Source organism: Aptenodytes patagonicus, chromosome 1 (assembly GCF_965638725.1).
Source record: "Aptenodytes patagonicus chromosome 1, bAptPat1.pri.cur, whole genome shotgun sequence".
NCBI lineage: Eukaryota > Metazoa > Chordata > Aves > Sphenisciformes > Spheniscidae > Aptenodytes > Aptenodytes patagonicus.
In genome coordinates, this window is record NC_134949.1 from 92,913,825 (window position 1) to 92,935,718 (window position 21,894).

Sequence of the window (21,894 nt, forward strand, 5' to 3'; positions counted from 1 at the left end):
AAATTGGGTCAGAAAATGTCCAGGACCTGTGAATGTAAGAAGAAAAACAAATGTCAGGTCCAAAATCCTGGGTTTATAAAGAAGGAGCTTAAAGTGGTGCAGCAAAGAAGTAGGCAGCATGATTCCCCTTGCTCTTCTCTTTTCACATCTGAAGGTTGCTGGTCTTGCTGGAGAGGGTTATCACTTGCCATCACCCTTCCCATGGCAGAATCCCGTGCAGAGGTGCCAAAAGGAGATGCTCCAGTGGCTCCTGAGCGAGGAGAAGGAGAGGGAGAGAACAGGCTGTGAGAAACAGGGTTAAGAAAATGCTGGGTGGTGGCTGGAAATTGCCATGCCAGCAACAAGTCTGCTGCGGGAGCCAGAGCGAGCAGTGGGAGAGGGGAAGCCAACAGTCGTACGCTCCAGCGGCTGCAGTGCATGTGTGCAGGCGGGGGCAGTGGGGAGAAGACTCCTGTGTTTCCTGGCCAGTCACGAGCCCTAGCATCCACAGCAGCAAAGGTGATAAAACACGGGGTTTATCAGGTAGTCACTTGGGTTTTGGGGAGAGGGATAAGCAGGGAGGAACTTGAGTTAGCCCACACAAGTTGAGTAACCATCCCATGACAGCACAGTGTTTTGCAGGTGCTTGGCACCACTGAGCTTTCAAGCACCAGCAAGCTTGCTTTTCTGTCTTTGCCCTGTGAATTGGCGCAGTAGCAGCATGCTTGGCAGCCATGCTCGCACGCTCTTGAAGGCAAGGGGGAAACAGCTTGGGCTTGCAGCCCTGCGGCGTGTGGGAGGGGATACCCACCGGCTGCTCCCCTGCCAGGAAGGAAAGTGGGAATTGCTGGGGCATTTTTGTATGGCTGGGGCACACTCTGCCAAGGCCTCTCCCTGCCCCTCAGTGCGGCGCTTTCACCTTGCACTGCGGCACTGCCGGTGCCTGCCTCCTCTCTGCTGAGCTCAGCTGTTCGGGCAGCAGCGGGCAGCAGCAGGCAGGCAATTAAGCATGCAGTCAAGGACTCCTCGCAGACAGCCAGAACGAGCGAGGAAATACTAAAGAGAGACACGAGAGGCTGAAGTTTGGGTGATGGCAGACTTGCTATAGACCTGCTGTGGGTTTGGATGGTGGTAAATTATGCTCCTCCAGGCCCCAAAGCCATACCTTGGTACAAGATGGGAGAGCTGGGCAGCTGGTGCTTGAAATCTGCCCAAGGCATCCAGGGAGGGCTCCCCACTTCCGAGATAGGGCGGTCGTTGATGGGACTTGTGCATCTTCTTTGGAGACTGGCGTACTGCGGCCCAGGAAAAAAATGCCCGGTATCCTTCAGACACCCCAGTCCTCATGCCTACCTCTCGTGAGGGTTGTGTCATTCGGTGTCTTAGTAACAACTCCAGATTTCCTGCTGCAACAGGGCTCCTCATGCCCCTGGTACAGCCGTGAGCTGATGCTGGTCCCAGAAGTCGGGCCTGGGAGCTGGACCCTCTCCAGTACGCTGGCATGAGGGAAAACACCGCATCGCTGGCATTTCTCATTCTTGGGGCTGTACCTATGCCTGGATTTATTGTCGTGGGCTTGTTGCAAGAAGGTGGGCAGCCTGCAGTGACTTGCTGTCACAGGCTGTTTCTAAGGGCTGGGTCAAGCCCACCATTTTCTTTAGGCTGAGGCTTCTCTTTGATGCCAACCTGGTTGCTATTGTAAGGTCTCTCCGGCGTGTTGTCCTCTGCATGTGTTTTTGTCGCTGTGGGGTCAGTCCTAGGCACTGGGTTCACACACATCAGAGCCCTGTGGTGTGGTGGTGGTCACAAGTCCCGGCACCTCGTTGTCTTACATCTTTTTTGGTTTGAAGGAGTTTTGAGGGGATATTTTTTCAGATGTCAAGGCACAGAGGCTTATGGTTGAAGGGAAATATATTACTAAAAACAGGACACCCGTTTTTTGAAGCCATCTGCCTATTAGCTAGAGGAAAGAGCCACAACCCCGGTGCTGGGATCTGGTCTTGCCTGCAGGACCTGGGCAGATCTGTGCCTCCATCGTGTGGCTGTGAAACAGGGTTAAAGCCAGTTATTTGCAGACCTGTCTGAGAAAAGCCACAAATGCCAAGTATGCCTGTTATCTGCAGCAGTGCTGGGAGGCCCACTCCTGGCAATGTCTGTTCCTAGCAGGGCTGGGGGAGTCGTGAGTAGGCTGGAGCTTGATTTACTCTGAGAAGCTAATCCTGCGAGCTGCCTCATGCATCACGGGATTCTGTGAACATCCCCCTGTTTCTCCTGAACTTGAGCAGGGATCGCTCAAAGCATCTGTGGAGAGGAGAGCCCAGATGAACATAGGAAACACAGGCAAGGTCAAACGCTTTTCCCCATTCTCTTGCTCCCCTCTGCCCTTTGACAGAGATGTTGCAAAGGGTTTTCTCATGTCTCAGGCCCTTTTCTCTGAAGCTGTTTTTCCTCCTCGCTTCTACTCTGTGTTCATGTTGCTATCTTTCCCATCCCCTCCTGAAAAGCTGCGCTCTTGCTTCCTGCTGCCTCTCAGCTGGTTGGGGACTGGGGGAGACGGGAGTTTGGAATGGGACACCAGTTCCTTGAGCTTGTAAGTGTAATTGTGTTTGATTGATGGAGATTTAACATTTAGTGTTATAAAAAGAAATGAACAAAATGGAAAAAAAAAAAAGAAAAAAAATTGTATTTCTTCTACTGGTTTGTAAATATTACAAGAGTTACATGAGATGTCTGGTAATGTCCAAGCAGAGGAACAAACACTTAGATTTAATATATGGCCCCATACTTGCTAGCAGATTTCTAACCCTTTTCAGATGACCGAGAGGGGTGAAGGCAAGTCTTCCTGAAAGGAACTGGACAGGGGAAATGCAGCCACCCCGAGGCACATGAGCTCCATGCATGACTATAGCATGTTGCTTGGAGCATGTGTCTGGTGAGATGGAAAACGAAGCAGATGCCTGTCTCTGGACGGCTGGGAAGGGCGACGTGGGACGCTCCAGCCGACACCTGTATCTTGGCAGTTGTGTTAATTTTTGTTTGTTTGCAGCCCCGCAGCTTGCGGGTATGTTGCTCAGTGATGCACTCCCCTCCTCCCCCCTTCCCGCTTTCTTCACCAGTGAAGTTGTGTCGCCCCATGCTAGCACCAAGTGCATGTTAACGTGCCATTCATGAAGATTTCATTGGTGACATGCATTGTGTCGAGAGTTAGTCTTTGTCTGCGCACCTTTCTCACGCCACTGACTGTTCACTGCTTGGGCAGATCTCTCGTGTACTGCTGCTTGCCCCACTTTTGGTCAAAGTATATCCAAGCCCCACCAGCTCTTCTTAGCTCCAGGTGCATCCAGACCATGCCCCCAAGCCACCTGTCTGAGCAACCCCATTTTGAAAGTCCAAGCTCACAGCATGGACAAAGTCGCCGTCAATAGCCACATGGCCTCCAGGCAGAGTGGAAGCTGCACGTCTGGAAGGAATTTGGGGGAGCAACAGTGAGTCCTGATGATTCAAGAGCATTTGGGGAAGAGGATCTGGGAAGTTGGAGGAGCTACTTTAGAGTCCTTCACAGCCCCACTACCAGGTGATGTTTCAGCTCGATCTTTGTGCAGTGCTTTACCACTTCTCCCCTCCCTGATGTGGGAATCTATGGGCACAGGGAAACAGCTCTTGTCCTCCCAACCCCTCTCACACCTCTGCTTCCTCTCCTCCAAGCACGCTGACCTGCAGCGCAAATCATCATGGTGCTTGATGTGATGTAGCAACTGACACCGAGGATGGCTAACCAAGACAGTCCTACAGAGGAGATGCTAGGGGGGGTGAGCAGTTCTCTCTCTCTCTCTTCTGATGGTGCACAATCTTGCTGCTTCTCTGACTCGAGTACACAAAACTTCTTGAGTTAGGGTTGCTGGGAGCAAACTGTCCCATGGAAAGAGCAGAACTTGAGGCAGGGAAGTGATGGAGAAACTGGATGCTAATTTCCAAGATGTGATGCCAGTGGAAAAGGGTAGAGATGAGTGCTGTCCATTGTCCATGCGCAGAACTCCCAGGTTCACCAACGAGGAGACCGTGGCTTCTCAACGCTAATCCTACAGCGGCTTCATTTCCAGTGGGATGCCCAGAAGATTTTTTTTTTTTAAACTGCATGACTCCTGCTGACTAAGAGCTGTGTCACACCGTTAAAACCTCTTTCTCTTTTCCTTCTTGTAACTTGCTAAAATGATGTTCAGGCAGCTCCTACAGCCCGCCCAAATTTTGCTTGATGGTTGGCTCCCGTTAGGGCAATATGTGGTGTTTGCTTGTTGATTCACTCACCATAACAGGAAAGCAGAAGTCAGCTTGATGAGGATATGTTGGTATCGTCCTCTGTATCTCTGTGGCTTGGGGCGGTGTGTGTGAGCCAAGGAGACCAGCCAAGGCAGGGCTTGGGAAAGAGGAACAGCTCTCCTAATTAGCCCAGACAGGTGGCACGCAAAGGGTCCTTCACTTGTTGCAGGCTCAGGTTAGCTGGTGCCACAGCAACTCAGCCTGCCCTGCAAGCCTTGTAGAAGTGCCCAGGCAGCAGAGGAGGAAGGGGCAATGCAAGTCAAGAGGACATGACTGCAGCACAGGTGGCAGGGCTGCGTGCACAGCAGGGCTCCTTGGACAGCATGACTGGGGAAGGGGTAGAGATTGCATCCAAGAAGGGCTATTCCCAGGTAGGGCAGGACCTTCCTTCCTTGCCTGTGCTCCTGGTGCATCAGGCACGCGCCTCCTGGCCCCCCGGGGAATGCACACCATGCTGCGATGGGCCTCGGTGAGCGATGCAGTGTGACCGCAGTGGCTCTGGCCGTGCCCTGGGAACAGGCGTGTGGATATTTCTGTACATAACATACGGGCCACGGATGGAGATGAGGAGCGAGACCACCTAGGAGCCAGCCAGTGAGGAGAGCACGTCCCGAGTGGGGCTATCCTTCTCTGAAATTATGATGCTTGCTCCCCATTTCGGCCATGCACAGGCACACACGCACACCCCTGTGACCTCTAGTGCACACATGCTACAGCAGTCCTCATGGCTACCATACAGGCGCTTTCCTTTCCCACGCCCTCCATCACACACGCAGCCAGACACGCGCTCCTCCACTTGCTCCCGGCGATGGCTCTGCTGCCCACACAGGTACGTGGTGATCTCCTGAGGAAACCAGGAGAAAGCACACGTGTGCCTGCCCCTGTGCGTGCGGGAGCACACGTGTGTGCCAGGAAAGGCAGGAGGGGGCAAAGAGCAGGAACCTGCCTCCGCGGTGCCACCGTCACCTCCCAAAATCTTTCAACTTTCCCAGCTGGAGCCAAGTTTCATCCTCTAGACCCTGAGAATGAAGGCCAGTGCCACCTTCTTGCTACACAGTGGGGTGGTTAGAACTCTCCTCATTAACAGTGTTATATACATATAAATATATATATATATCTATATCTTTATATATATTTTTCCCCAGCACTGTAGACATGAGCTGAACTTCTCTTTAATGAAACGAGAAAACGGCCATTTTAATTTTTGCCATTGGTTTGTTTTTGGAACTAGTTCTGTGAAAGAAAATTTTAAAAGTGCAAGTGTGTGTGTAAAAGAACCAATCAAAAAACCAAAACAACCCAACAAATGAATGAACAAAACCCAGTGATGGAAAAAAAAAAGAAGCTTTTTATTTTTTCTTTTCTCAATGTATTTAACTTCTGTTATCTCGTTTCTGTTTCTTTACATGTATGAATGCTCTGCTCTTCTGTGATCTTAAAAAAATACAAAAAAATACAAAAATTAAATAAACGTGAAAAGGAGGTAATGTTTCTTCATTTCCCCGCCCTTCCTTGCATACCCTGGCTTCTCTCCTCTCTGATCATGTCTAGTGATGACTTCCCAGCCCACCCGGGGGACACGGGCCAGGCAGCCCCTTCCCTAACCTTCCTTGGCGGGGCAAGGTGGTGCAGGGCTGCAAGCAGGGCAGGGGCAAGTGGCTTGGGGCTGAGGGTGCCGGGTCACCCCTATCAGACTGACCCCTGGGGTGCAGTGCCTGGGGGTGAAGGGAGCAGGCTGGCTGTAAATAGGCATGAATTGGGGCTGCCATGAGGAGAGGAGGGGTGCGGAGGCTGTCCGCAGCTGGGTGGTGTGGGTGAAACTGCAGTGCTCAGCCCTGAAGCCAGCGCTTGCCTTCAGCTCTTGCAAATAATCACATTTTTTTTAATTAAATAGCATAATTGTGTGTGCATGTGCGTGCCTGTGTGTGCAGGTACAGGTCGGGATCAGGGTTGCAGTCCCAGGAAGGGAAGAGGAAGGAAGCAGATGGAAGGGATGGGCTGAGGCTGAGCAGCACAGGCAAGCACGGGAGAGGAGCACCAAAAGATGGAGCACGACGGTGGAAACGGAGGAGGAGGCCAGTGGGGAAGGAGGCAGGAAATGCTGGCCAAGAAACCAGAGCAGGACACAGCACTGGAGAGGCCAGGTTTTATGTTGAGGAGGGAGAGGGGAGACAGGGGAATGGAGAGGGCCTGGGGCTAGGAGCGAGGGCAGCCAGGACAAGGGGGAGAGGGGCAGGAGTCTTGTACCACCGGCATAAGCAAGCATGAAAAGAATAGGTTAGAAGAAAGAGAGTGGAAGGGAGGGGGCAGCAGAGTAGCCAGGGCAAGTTTACAAGAAAACACAGACAAAGGGGCGAAGAAACCAAGAAGCAGGATCCAGGGACTCTGGTGAAAGGAGAAAGCAGCACCTCTGGTATCTCAGCATGGTAAGTATGAGGGATGGAGAGCCCAGGGCATCTACAGCCAAATCACTCCAATGGCAGGATCCATCCAGCACGTAAGTGCCACCTCGATGTCATAGCCTCGCGACACCTTCCTTGTCCCAGTGGGAGAACCTGTATTTCCCGGTGGGCCCTTGGGACACAGATAAATGTGCTACTGCGCAAGGCAGCAGTGCGGCTGGGATCTAGGCCCTGGCTGTGCGGCAGGGCTAGGGCAGCCCAGGGTTGCAGCCCAGGGGGGAATGGAGCAGCGTGTGCCTGCACCTGGGGAAAGGCAACCCCAACGCCAGAGCAGCAGCATGAGGCTGCACATGGCCAGGCTCAGGTCGCACCATGGGAGAGCCTGGCTGCAGCTCTGAGAGCGAGGTGGTCTCGTCCTTGCACACTGCTGGAGCGTGAAAAACCAGGGCTTCTTATTTCTGGGTCTGCTCTGCCCAGCATCTGCGTGGTGCCTTCACTGCCCCTGTTTCACCTTCCACCTTCTCCTCTACTGCCTATTTACAGTTCGCTGGGGCAGAGACTCGAGACCTACATACAAAACAGGGGTATATTCTATGAAAAGTTTTATCTAATTTTGTTTCTGGAACATAACACATAGGACGATGAAAGCCTGGTTTTCAGTAGAGTACAGACTTTTTAAATTGCATGAAATTAAACAAAACCTGCTGTCAGAAGCTCAGCACAAACAGCATGCTAAGCAGAGGTACATCAGTAAGCACTAGGTGTAAGCAGGACTGTGAACATGAACGTGGCTAGCACTTACCACACCTTTGCTATTTGAGACCGAGAAGAAGTGATGGATTATGAACCCTCCTCCGTCGCCATCATTCTCTTCTATGGCACTGGGAGAGACAGGGGGGTTGTGGAGTGGGGGGGGGGGGCACAGGCAGAGCTGGTGGGGGGAGCCCCGGGCTGGGGTATCAGTGTGCTGTATGGATATGAAGGTCGGTACTGAGCTTTATTGGCCGGTCACTGAGGTGGAAACAAGCCATGCTTCTGGTGCTGTACATGGGTGTCACCAGCGCTACCAGGGCTCCACCTCAATGTTTGCTCTGAACACACCTGGAAAAGCTGTCTGTGCCTTTTTACCTCCACCACCTTGAAGCTGAGACTAAAAAGAAGACAAGCAAAACTCTGGCAAGCGCAACCTCTCTTTTCATTAACATTTTAAATGGTTATTTTTAATGGTACATTTAACTAACACCAATTTATCCATGGGAAGAGAATTTGGCTGTTAACACTGGCATCTGCTTAACAAACTGAAGCTTTGCATTTGGTGAGGCGTGAGCATAACACCAGTAGTTTTACTTGCTAACAGCAGACTCATTAGCATTAATTGCTGCATTTACTACCACAAAGAGCTTTCTGTATCTGTAACAGTAGTTATCAGATATACCCCATTCTCACTGGAAAAGGTACATAGGAAATTATTAGCAGTGACGCAGACCTATGGGTAAATGAGGATATAAATTCTTGGCACTTACCATAACTCAAAACTTTCAGAAGAGTAAGAAAAGTGGTGAGATGTTCTGGGGACTGTGTTCTTCATCTTTCCTCACTGGAGAACTATGTTCAAACACGGCTAAATTGTAATTGGAAATGAGTTTAAGGGTTATGGTGCTCAAAGGCCACAGGAAAATGTGCGTCCATAAAAATATCTTGCAATTCAGCCAAGACTGGCTTTTGCTATCCAAAGCAGGCGTTTTCAGAATGGGCAAAGAGTTGGGTTTAGAGAGATAAACTGCAATAGATAAAACACTTGACCAGATTTGCCACAACTGCGCACTGGTTGGCACTATTAAGATTGACAGGACTTGTCACTTGTGCCCATCAGCAGCTGGAATCCCACAGCAGCGCATTTGTCTTAGAGACACCATATTTTGATAATTGGGATGTGAAATAGGGGGTTTTTTCATAAGATTTCTCAAAATGTGACACTTCAGGCTGGGTTATAAATCAGGATGCAAATGTCACAACTTATCACAAAATCCAGACCCAAGCATCCCAGAAGCGTGGGGACATCTTTGAGTGGCTGTGACATGGGATACCTGTGAGAGCTGGAAATTGCAATGACTTGCTTCCAGAGAGATACGTGTACCCAACACCTCGTTACTGGTCTGTCGTCTGTGTTACGCACTCTGTCCACACATGGAAGGTGTGCTGTCTGTGAAAACTTGAGAACACACTGGAGAGTATGAGCTTTACACAATGCTTTCTGATGATTAATACTTTCATAGTATATGGTTTGTAGAACATTTACTACTTCCTCTTCAAAAGTGCTGCCTTTCCAGTTTAGCTTAAAAATGGTGCAATGACCAGGAAGCTAGAGGAATGAACATTTGAACCATTTTTCACAGAGAGGAAGGTGCTAATTGAAATGCAGAATAGAGTGGCCATACATTCCAATAACCTTGGTGATAAATCTGATTTTAGGTCTTTTAAAATATTACAACTAAAATGCAAAACGCTGAGCAGGCATAACGCTACTCTGCCAGACGAGAGCTGCTCCAAAATTGTTACAGGGCTGGAGGGCAGCAAGGCACACTTTAGGCTTGGTTTGGAAATCACACCTCTGCATTGACCTACTGTTGCCCCTTCCTTGGGTGCTGATTTTTTTATCCAGCTCTGTGCCTGGGACTTGAGGGTCGCAGCCCCCTGATGCCTGTGGTGACAGGCTGCAGTACTAGCAATGGGAGGGTTTGTGGAAGTCATTGGTAGAAGTGAAAGGTCCCACCTTCTTCTACCAGCTCAACACATGGATCTGGGTTTTCCATCTCTTGGAGCCCAGCCTCCAAGACTGTTTCTTTAGCTTGCAACCCATTTTGCAACCCAGTCCTCCCAGCTAGAGAAATCACTCCAGGGCCTGAGCCCCTTGAGGATGCTGCCCAGACAGAGGGTCAGTGGGGATGCAGAAGGCACTTGACGTGCGTGCAGGAATCCAGCAGAGCTTCAGTCCCTCACAGTGCACCTGGCTTCCAGTCCTGGCCCTGCATTCAGCCCTATGTTATCACATGTAGCTCTAATAGTCGTGCAGGCTTGTTTCCTGTAGATACCTGAATTGAGTCGGGTTTTATTTTTGCCCTGTTGTTTTGTTGGGTTCCACTCCCAGCACTGAAGCCATGCACTTTGTCTGGCATTGACATTTTCATGGGGAATAATGGTCTAATCTCCACTGCAGGCAAGTGGCAGAGTCAGGATCAAAAGATGCATGCCATTATAAGAGAAGTTATTTTGCTTTCAGGCCAAGGGATATGGCAGCACAGAAAGCAAGACTCCTGCACCAAAGAGTCTGCAGGGGTACTCCTTGCAACCCATCCCTCCCCATTCCCTGGGCAAGTGAACATGTGGCAAGTGAGCAAGCTGAAACAGCCACCGGGAGAAGCGCTGAATCCAGCTGGGTTTCCCCCACCTCCTCCCACTCAGCCATATGCCACCTCCAAACCTTCGTACTCTCAGTGTCATGCAGGGGCAGAGAAACAGGAGGCCTCTTCAAGGCTGATGGTGGGAGCCCTGCCTCCACCTGGCTGTCTGGCAGCCAGCACCCTTCCACTGCCATCCAGCAGGCAGCACACAAAGAGCTCCTAGAGGTGCCAGAGCCTGCAGCAAGTAAAAGCATAAGCCAGGTCATACAAGGAAGCAGCTGGGTCTCTGGATATAAGGGTGGCACTACTATCATTACTGGAGGAGCTCTGCCTCAGGGACATACTGCTCACTTAAAGTGGCTTCAGTTGGCACAAGTCATGGAAAACACAGGCACTGTGCATTCGGCCAGAGCACCCATGAACTGATGGCAAGCTTGAGATAAGACTCTCTGCAACGTGATTTGGGAAGCCTGCTCAAATAAAGTTTGCCGTGCCTGCCTGTGGGTCCATCACCCATTTGTAGAGTGGCCTGAGAACTTCTCCAGCCACAGAGAACCTCTCCCAGATCATCTCACTGGCTGCTGATTTTACTGGTTTGCTTAGCAGAGCCAAGACAACCCCCTTCCCAGCACCAGTGCCTGTGTGTTGGTTGTCTGTCTTGTGAAGGAAGGGGTGGGTTCACCATATCTTTCCATGAATGTTACTTTACCCAGCCTGAGGTCTTCCTTCCACCACAGAGCCTTGCACGCCTTCAGCACAGCCTCCTGCCACTGATCAAAGTTCTTCTCCTTTGGCACAGGAACTAAGATGTCCAGCGGTTCATTGCTGAAGGCAGCTGCTAGTGATAGCCCCAGCTGCACCTCTGGTACCCCGACACGGCGTGCGGCTTCTCTCACTGCAGCTGAGGCAGAGCAGGGAGCAGCGTTGCTGTTTCCATCCACGGCACACGGTGGGGGATGAACACAGTGCCATGCACTTGAAGCAAGTTGCTCTTGCTGATAGTGGTGCATTGCTCTTCTGCAAGGTTTTTCTGGGGCGGTAGTTGGCACAGTAGAGCTGCTGACAGACATCAGGGCAAGCCTCCCACGCTGCAGGATGGGGTTCCAGCTGACATGGCCCTGGTACCCATCAGCATAAACCATACTGTGTGCTCTGTTAGCGGGATAGAAATATGATCATATGATCATATGATCATATGCCTGAGCCCAGTCAGGCCTTTTACTGCCAAGTGTTCTGGCAACAAGTGGCTGCAGAAGGGATGGGCGTGCAAGCATGGCCTTGGGCTGCTGTCTCCTTGAGGATGATGTAGGGGGACATCTCTCTGGGGAGCTGCACCTCTTGGTGTGCTTGGGGACCTGAGGGCTCCAGAGAAGACATGAGGATTTGTGCTGCTGGCTGCTGGCTGCAGAGGACTTACTTCCCGGGGGGCACAACTGAGCACCTCTTTGCAAGGAGCCAGCAGCTGAGAGCCAGCTCCTGGCTCTGAGCAAACCCTGAATCAGCATGAGGGCAAGGACCACAAGCTCAGAGGGCATTTGCAATGCTGTCCAAAGCCTTCCTGCTCTGCTTTCCCAGCTAGAATGCAATCTGACCGCTGTCGTTAGAGACCACAAAAAATGTTTTTACAAATATATTAATGACAAAAAGAGAGCCAAGGAGAATCTTTATCCTTTATTGGATGCGGGGGGGAACATTGTCACCGAGGATGAGGAAAAGGCTGAGGTACTCAATGCCTTCTTTGCCTCAGTCTTTAACAGGCAGACCAGTTATCCTCAGGGTACTCAGCCCCCTGAGCTGGAAGACAGGGACAGCGAGCAGGATGAACCCCCCATAATCCAAGAGGAAGCAGTCAATGACCTGCTACGCCACCTGGACACTCACAAGTCTATGGGGCCGGATGGGATCCACCCAAGAGTGCTGAGGGAGCTGGCGGAGGAGCTCGCTAAGCCGCTCTCCATCATTTATCAGCAGTCCTGGTTAACGGGGGAGACCCCGGACGACTGGAGGCTTGCCAATGTGACGCCCATCTACAAGAAGGGCCGGAAGGAGGATCCGGGGAACTACAGGCCTGTCAGCCTGACCTCGGTGCCGGGGAAGATTATGGAGCGGTTCATCTTGAGGGCGCTCACAAGGCATGTGCGGGACAACCAGGGGATCAGGCCCAGCCAGCACGGGTTCATGAGAGGCAGGTCCTGCTTGACCAACCTGATCTCCTTCTATGACCAGGTGACCCGCCTAGTGGATGAGGGAAAGGCTGTGGATGTGGTCTACCTGGACTTCAGCAAGGCCTTTGACACCGTCTCCCACAGCATTCTCCTCGAGAAGCTGGCGGCTCACGGCTTAGACAGGTGGACTCTGCGCTGGGTCAAAAACTGGCTGGATGGCCGGGCCCAGAGAGTTGTGGTGAATGGAGTTACATCCAGTTGGCGGCCGGTCACGAGCGGTGTTCCCCAGGGCTCAGTTTTGGGGCCAGCCTTGTTTAATATCTTTATCAATGATCTGGACGAGGGGATCGAGTGCACCCTCAGTAAGTTTGCAGACGACACCAAGTTGGGCGGGAGTGTTGATCTGCTCGAGGGTGGGAAGGCTCTGCAGAGGGACCTGGACAGGCTGGATCGATGGGCCGAGGCCAACTGTATGAGATTCAACAAGGCCAAGTGCCGGGTCCTGCACTTCGGCCACAACAACCCCATGCAGCGCTACAGGCTTGGGGAAGAGTGGCTGGAAAGCTGCCTGTCGGAAAAGGACCTGGGGGTGCTGGTTGACAGCCGGCTGAACATGAGCCGGCAGTGTGCCCAGGCGGCCAAGAAGGCCAATGGCATCCTGGCCTGTATCAGAAATCGTGTGGCCAGCAGGAGTAGGGAAGTGATCGTGCCCCTGTACTCGGCACTGGTGAGGCCGCACCTCGAATACTGTGTTCAGTTTTGGGCCCCTCACTACAAGAAGGACATTGAGGTGCTGGAGCGTGTCCAGAGAAGGGCAACGAGGCTGGTGAGGGGTCTGGAGAACAAGTCTTATGAGGAGCGGCTGAGGGAACTGGGGTTGTTTAGCCTGGAGAAAAGGAGGCTGAGGGGAGACCTCATCGCACTCTACAACTACCTGAAAGGAGGTTGTAGCGAGGTGGGTGTTGGTCTCTTCTCCCAAGTAACTAGCACTAGGACGAGAGGAAATGGCCTCAAGTTGCACCAGGGGAGGTTTAGATTGGACATTGAGGAAAAATTTCTTTACTGAAAGAGTGGTGAAACATTGGAACAGGCTGCCCAGGGAAGTGGTTGAGTCCCCATCCCTGGAGGTATTTAAAAGACGTGTAGATGAGGCGCTTAGGGACATGGTTTAGTGGGCATGGTGGTGTTGGGTTGACGGTTGGACTCGATGATCTTAGAGGTCTTTTCCAACCTTAATGATTCTATGATTCTATGATTCTATGATTCTATGCTCGTTACCCCCATTAGCTAATTGAAATGGAAATAAGAAAAGAGACCAAACTTCTCTGGGAAGGGGCTGTAACACTTGCAAATAAATGTTTGCAACTGCTCTAAAGCACCTCCCTGGCCCCCTGCCCCAGGCAGCTGCCCCAGGCAGCTACCCCAGGCAGTGATGTGTCCTCGGGCAGTGGAGGGATGGGGCATCCTGAGGCAGCCAGATCAGACTAACAGCAGCCGACTGCAACTGAGTGGTAGCAGAGTTAACAAACCAAGAGGTACTAAGAAGAGTGACTGAAGAAAGGAAAAAAAAGACAATGGAGGCACTTTGTGCCTCTAATGATGGCTGTGATGCGGCAAATGAGGGAAAATTAGCACCAGACAGACAAATGGCAACTCATTTCAAAAGGCACTGAATGAGACAAAATTGCAATGAGAAGCTCAGGAGATTATCTCAGTGGCAATGAAACTTTATCTCCCAAGGAATCCAGTGCTCCCACACACTGCCTTGCATGCCGTCTGTACCCTCGGAGCTCTCCCTCCCTGCCCTTTAGTGATCCCCCTCACTCTTACATAAATACTAGAACTGAGAAAACATTTATTCAGAGCAGGAGGGTGAATTTGCTTTGATGCTATCCTCCCTCCCACCTTTTAAAATTCGTATCTGCATCAAACAGTTTCTGTCTGCAGCGAAGGTGAACAGGAGTAGGAAGTCATCACTACTACTCCGGTGGCCAAAAGCTGACATTGTGCTCAGCTTCATGCAACAGTCTGAGAAACCAAGGTGGCCTTATCACAGTTAGGGTCAGGGAGGTTTTGCCTTGGGGCACAAGGACAGTGGCTGTGTAATATGGTTTCTGCTTGTATACCAGAGGGAATAGTTCCCTTCCTCGGCCGGTTGGGCAATTTCACTTAATGAATTGCTGAACTCTGTCCCTGTCTGTCTCTGAAACACTAGCAATGCCATTGCGTTCTCCTGCTCTGTCTCTGTGACATGCGGTTGTTTTTTAGCCTTGTGCCCTCTTGTCCTAAGAGACATAAGCTTGTCAAGGGTGGAAAGAGGCATGTGTCATGGGGAGGGAGCCTGTGCACCACTCTGTACATCCTTCCACACCTGGTGCCTACTCCAGGGCCACCCGTGACGGAGGAACAAGGCTTGACAGCCAGGCCTGGGTCTGTGTGTTCAGCCAGTCGAAGCAATACAGTAATTTAGGGAGTGGGAAGCCTACAGCATGGGACTCTGCTGGGACTCTTGCTGTGGTAGCAGTTTCTGTCCAATGCTTACAAACAGTAGGGATTCATACCAGAGATAGACTAGTACCTGCCTAAAGTCCTTCTTGACACCTCCTGAGCTAAGTGAGCCTGATTCATTGCACTGGCTTTAGCCTCACTTCAAAAGGATGGCACCAGCTTGGTGTAAGAGGTTACCTGGTGGCGAATCAGGTATGAGTGAATTGAGGTTTTTTTCATATATGCTCATTACCAATGCCTATGAATAACCCCAAGAGAGCCAGAATGACAGCACTGCTTGTGGTCACCCAACAGCTCTGTCACCTGAAAAGATTACTGCGATTACTGTGCAATTTTGGTTCTAGGCACAAATGCCTTCTTTAAGGGCCAGATGTGATGAAAATCAGCACTGATATGCTGACACCAATGAGTCTGCTGTGCTGGTTAGTGAGCTCCTCTCCAGTGTCAGAGTTACTGTATGCAGAACCTATCAAACAGGAGGGATTCAGCCATGTCATATAGTGATGGGACTCTGTGCTTGACAAGTGCCACAGAGGCAAAGGACAGGTATGATGTGTGGGCACCTGCTCTGGAGCCTTGAAGTCATGCTGTCCCATAATGGCAATCTTGCCCTAGAGATTTAATTCAGTGGAGAGCCCATTTAGCTGAGCTGTTCTTCATACAGGAGAGGCAGCCCTTGAGAAGGGCTACCTGGGCTGTGGTTGCTCTGTGCACACCCTGTGCCTGCAGCAGGATCCCCGACGCTGGGCTCACTGGTCCCTCTGATGCTGGTTGCACATCCACATCCCCCCAGCGCCAGCAAATGACTGTGGGCAAACCCATCAGAGGCATGGCGCAGTGGGACCCTGCTGAGCGGCGCTGAACACAGAGGCTGAGTCTCACCCAGGGGCCGGAGTGTGCTGGCAGGTAGCAGGCTCCTCTAATAATTTCCTTGTAATGAGCAAATTAGCTAAAATCAAAGCCAGTCTCCAGACACTTTATGAACAGATAAAAGAAGTGTGGCTGCATAGGGAAGTGTTTGATGGGTGCTCAGCTCCCTTGTTTTCTGCTCTTATTCTCTTCCTTCTCGGTCATTCAAATCTCCTTTCCACCTTTATTGGTATTAGATAGTTAATCTCCTTGCAGCGTTAGTGTTTGTCTCTTCCATTTCTGTTTCTAGTGCATGATTTTGTTGAGCAAGCACGAGCCATTTGGCCCACATTGATTATTTATGAAGGTGGGAACCTTTTTTATCTCAGCTGCTTAGTAACTTAACCGTGGTGTAGAAAGAGGCTGTCTAGAAGTAGCTGCACGTCTTGCAGGAGCTGGGAGACAGGGAAGGCGGTTGAGGTGCTGCAGTATCTGATAGGAAGGGAGTAGAGAAGGGAGACAAATCAGACTGAATTCACTGTAAAGGGTGATTTATCTATTATGCCACTAGAAAGCAGGGGTAAAATGATACCCTTGGGATTTTATAGCGCCTTGCATTCACCTTGCAGAGGTGCTAAGAAAATATCAGTAAAGAGTGAGGTCCATTATTATAATTTCCAACAAGAAGGGACAAAATTTTTTCAGGAATGAGTGCAACGAGAACATTGCACCTCTGCTTGTGATGGGCTGGCAGCTCATCCCTCACCGTGCGCAGGCAGATGCTCTGCAGTTGCCTGGGTGCCGGCTGTACAGCCTGACTCTGCCTGACTCTGCGAGTGAGGGCAGAGCCAAAGAGAACAAAGGATTTCTAGTTCAAGCCAGGCTTAGTGGGAGAGGTGTTGCAACCCTCCGGTGAGGCTGCATACCGTGATTTCTGCAAAACCAGGCAAGTCACGCACTTGTAATGGGTCACTGGGACCTGCTCAGGTGGAAACAGAAAATTACTTTCCCTCCCCAGCCCCCGCCCTTTCCTAGCCCAGCCTTTTGTATTTTCTCTCTTTTCATTGCCTATCTCCTCACATTGCCTGCTACTAGTCCAGAAGATGGGAAAAGAAACACAGCTGACCAAGTGTTCGCAAAGAGATTTGCAGAGGGACACCCGTACGAAATAACGCACCGTTGAGAGGATACATTCTCAGGATCCAACACACGAATACAAGGCTGGCAGCCTGGAAAGGTGTTGTCCCTTTCCAATACACACAAGGATGCAGGAAGGCAAATCCATTGCATGCTGAAAACTGCTCTGGAGCAAAATAAATAGATCAGCACTAAAGGACAGGAGCTGAACTCTTTTATGAATGGATGTGCTACTAGAGTGTACTGCAAACAGGATAATGGAATATCAGTTCAAATTTCACTTCACTGTTACTACTAAATTGGAATCCTACACAGAGTTTAATATAGTTCTCCTAAAAATTTCTTGTCGCTTTTGCTCTTCCCTTCATCCAGTGACAGCTGAACCTGTCAGATTCCAATCTGTCCCACGGCTCATGAAAAAAATGTTTTATGGGAAAAAAATTTAACAGGAACATAAATTTAAATGCTGCTCCTGCATCTTCTTTCAGACAGAAAATGTTACAGGAGCTGCCTTCGAGGTGACCAGCCAGAATACCGTAAGGTTACTGTGAGGAAAGGAGGAGGGCAGTCTGCCCCCTTCTTTAGCTGCATGTCGCCAGGATGTGCCATGACATTCTCTGGTGGGATGAAAACAGGATAAGGGCAGGGCGTATCTGGGAGGCATCCGCAGTCAGCCAAGGAAGTATATGCATGCACCATGGATCTTGAGCCTGGTTTAGCAAAGGATGGATCCCAAGGATCTCCACCATCATTTAAAAGCATGGCTTTCTTCACTGTGAGCAGGGTCGTGGGGATAGCTGCCGAGGGAGGATGATGTCTCCGTGGCACAGACACAGCTCCTCTACCCCAGCATGAGTTATCAGAACAGCTGAGAGAGGAGAAGGTACAACTCTCAGGATCCCTCTCGACTGAGGGAATACCCAAGTGCATGCTCCATAAGTGGGTTCTGCTTTTTGACCAGCCGCTGAGCTGAGGCTTTCCGTGAGGCTTGCTGAACAAAAGGCAAATCTAATTTTCCCCTCCAGCAGTCTTGACAGCAGCAGAAAGGCAGGGCCGATCTGTTCTGAGCAGCACAGGGATGCTTTGCTGTGGCTGCCGTGCAGGCTGCATGGCTCTCTGGCTGCCCCATTTCCAAACCCTGCAGTGCCACCGGTGTGCTGCCACCCCTGACCCCCATCTTCCCTGGCATGGTGCAGGGGGTGCACCCCCAGTCACCAATGCAGTAGAGCTTTGCCCTTCTTATGCCAAGGCCTCCTAAAATCCTCATTCTCTTTCCCTATTACACCAGCTACCGCGTCACCACGTGGCAAAGGCTGCCCAGTTCAGGTTGCCATCGCTGCAGTGCCGGTTGAATGACAATTGCATTTAAACCCAGATATTAACAAAAGCATAAGGGGTAGTTGACAGTGCTTGTTTGCAAGTGGAGGCCCATGCCCACATGCAGTGCCAAGGCTCTGTGCACAGCTCAGCTGGCGTAGAGCCGTTACTGATGAGGAGCCGACTGAGCTAAAAAGGTGTTTCTAGTTTAAAATTGGATCTTATGAGCTTAATAAAGATAAACTACAAGAAAGCCTTAGCGTACATGTGCAGACTTTTCTGTGACTACAGCAGGCTTGTTCAGAGCTGCAAGGACGGGAAGTGCTGTAAAGACAGAGGTAGGCAGCGCGCTGCACAGGTACATGCTCTCCCGAGGCATTTCACTTTGCAGACCGTTCACCTACAGAGACGGTCCCAAGAAGCCTTTTCCCTGCTGGGTGTTTTGCTTACAGAGGCATTCCCCAGAGATCATCCCTGGAGACGCCTTTACCCTTAGAAGACAGCTGTCTTCATGGCATGTATTTTTAACAAGGCTTAAGGATACGTTTTATTCCCATCCTCTTCCCTGCAGAATAAATACTTTGGAGCAGAGTAGTTATTGATCTGATCTGCACGAAATCCTGAGAGACAAGCTCAGTTGTGCGCTCTGCCACAGCCTCTTCCCGCAGCCCTGGGCAAGCGACAGAGCCCTGCTGCACAAGCAGGAGGTAGGTATCACAAAATGTCTTGAGGGTGTAAGCCGTCACAGCCCTGTGTTGCAATAATCACCCTTTGCATAGTGCTCCAGGGGTTGCGAGGATAATATTGTTAGAGTACTGACAGCTCCTGGGTAAAGTGTGATAGAAGTACTGTGATGCTGAGGCTGGCAGACTTCTGAGGTCTGGAGGCATCGCCAGTGATGTCAGACAGTCCTTTAGTCTTAGCATTGCTAACGTCAAATTTGAACGGCTAGAGCTGGCCAGCCATTTGGGCACCAGACACCGCTGGAGCATCTTATTTACTTGTGATGGCAACCAACAGCCAAGTGCCTGTGTGAGCAATGGCTTGCTCATATGGAGGGTCTTGACTAGCTAATATTGGGACCTGGAAGATTTGGCAAAATGGTTTCTGGCCATTTTAGAATTTTCCTGTATGAACAGAGAGGAAAAGTCACACCTCCTGTGTGTAAACATGCCTGGGTGGAGAAGTGAACCTGTGTTTGTGAGCTCCCCCCTTGCTTCAGATCAAAATGCTGGTTTGATCCTATCTCTCTTTCAGGGCACATCTGACATCAGGTTTTGTATTTTAAATGAAGGGAGGCTTCTTGCCATGTGATGGCAAGCACAGTAGAGACAGAAAGGGGTTCCCTGGTTCTGGACTTTGTGGTCCCCAAGCTCCACAAGAAAGCAATAAACTAGAGAAGCATGACCTTAATGGCCTTAAATGCTTCCAGTCTGTGTAATATTGTGATAGGATCATCATGTGGGTTTTGCTAGTGCGATGCTACAGGGAAGGAAATGAAGACGGCTACAGTTGTGTGAAGCATCCAAACCTTGTCAGGCTAACAGAGGCAGATGGTAACTATGGAGCGATGAGGGGGAGCCTGAATCCTTCTTCCACCTGTGCTTAGTACCTCTGTGAAATCACCTGAGAAGTTATATGAGGGATCGTTTGCTATGGGGCTGGTAGAAAGTGCACTGATAGAAAGTGAAGGCATGACCATGATCTTTGCAGATGCCCACAGCCTCAGTCCAGAAGATCCTTCAGAAAAGTTCTGATGAGCCGTGAATGGTGCTCTTTCTTACAGGAGGTGCACTTTGCTACCTCAGAGAGTGCTTTCTTTTCTTACCTCAGCAGCATGTTTTCTGACTGCCTCAGCTAAACCAAGCAGTTGGGTTCTTTTGCAAGTGCCTATCTGCTGAGCACCTATATATGTCAGGGTGCAACCCCTGGAAAGCAAATCTTTATAGTTTCACACTTCTTGGTGCTTAGATTCTTGATTTGTGCCTTTTCTACAGAGAGAGTTAATTGCCAGACTCTGGACCTGGCATGTTTAAACTTCTGATCTGGCTTGTTTAAAACTGGGATCATTCACGTCTCTATCCTGCATGGAGGGAGTGCTGCAAAAAGGTATAGATAGCCAAGTCTCACCCTGAGACGCTCTCTGTGTGTGCTCGTGCACTGCCACTGCTTTACAAACTTCTCTCTCCCTGCCTGGAAACAAATAAAAAACGAGACAACCCAACAGCTCAGATGCAAGGGCTCGAGCTCTTGATCATGAGCAGTGTTTGGCAGCGGAGGAAAAACATGCAGACTCATTCATAGAAATGCTGTGTGGAGCTGCCGTGGAAGAGCCTGTGGGTGTATGATGAATGCCTAGTAATTAAGCTGATTCTGGGCACGTTGATTATCACTTCAGGGAGACGTGGAACATCCTGCAAATACTTACACAAACATCTGATTCCCGGGGCACACGCGCACGCATGTGTGTGTGTGTATGGGAGGGAAGGGAAAGCAGCCTGACAAGTGTTTTGAGAGTAAGAATAAATAGGTGCTGCTGCATCTGTGACTTTGTTCTGGTTTTTAATCCAGCAGGGAGGAACCACAGGAATTTGTACATTTATAATCCTGCTTTCTGTCTCTGTCAGCCAGAGTGAACAACTCATTAGCATGAAGATTTTGCTCTTTTGGTTCATCCAAGTACTAACGCAGAGAGAAGCCAAGTGGACTTGGGAGCCCCTTGCTGAGCACCTCTTGTACTTTTTGCTGCAGTAGCACTGGTGCAGGAACAATCCGTTTTCTTAGGGCACTATCCAGGTCCTACTGTAGTCCATGGAGTCCTTGATAAAAACTTACTTAGGACTTTAAGCTGTAAGCTTTAGGAGTGTGGCTGCTGCAAAAGAGGTTTGAATCTGGAGCAGAGAGTTGTACCTCTCCCCACCCCCAAAGTCTCAGAGATATTTGGCTCTGGGACTTTGGTGAGGATCTTAGAGGTCTTTTCCAACCTCAATGATTCTATGATTCTATGATTCTATATATCAGTTAGTTAGGCTATTAAAGCCCTGGTTTAGTACCCAACAGGTTTGGAAAATATCAAACTGAAGAGATAGAAAATAAGAAAATGGAAATTAGTATATCTGAGAAGGATCTATTTTATATCACAGGGGGATGCGCCACAAGTCCAGCTGCTCTTGTTTTGTGCAAGGTGGGGATGATGCAGATGATGCTCTGAGATCCCACCCAGTCCTGATCTTTTGGAACATTTCCTACAGCAGAGTGCCATGGCTTCCACTGCCATGGGGCAGGCTGCCATGGGGCAGTTCCACTCCACACTTCCCAGCAGGCTCTTTCCTGTGTCAGGTACTGCAGCACGAAATCCAACATGCTTCTGCACTGTCTCATCGAAGCTCTGGACTTTCCTTGTATCCTAGCACAGCATTAGTGCTGAGGCAAGGAGGAAACTAATTGCCTCCAGGCATTTTTCATCAGCCTGTGCGATTCATACAGAGCTCCTGGCCTTGCAGATTATGAAGACGGGCAGGAAGACAGACATGGGGTGTATGCGTGTGACAGGCGTGGGGGGCAGCAACTCCAGATAGCACTCCCTGCTTAATTGGTTTCCTTCCTTTCCCACTGTATTAATCACCTCCCTGTGCATGCTGCCCAGGGCTCATTTCAAGTCATTTTGTGGGCCTGGCAAGAGGGACGGGGAGTGGATCTCTTCCCAGCAGCCTCTGGTCAGAGCCACAGATCCCTTTATCTGTCTTCCTGGCTCCACGGCAGTGTACTTTCCACCCAGTCCCTCTTTGATGCTCTCTAATGGAGGAGGAGGTGAGCATG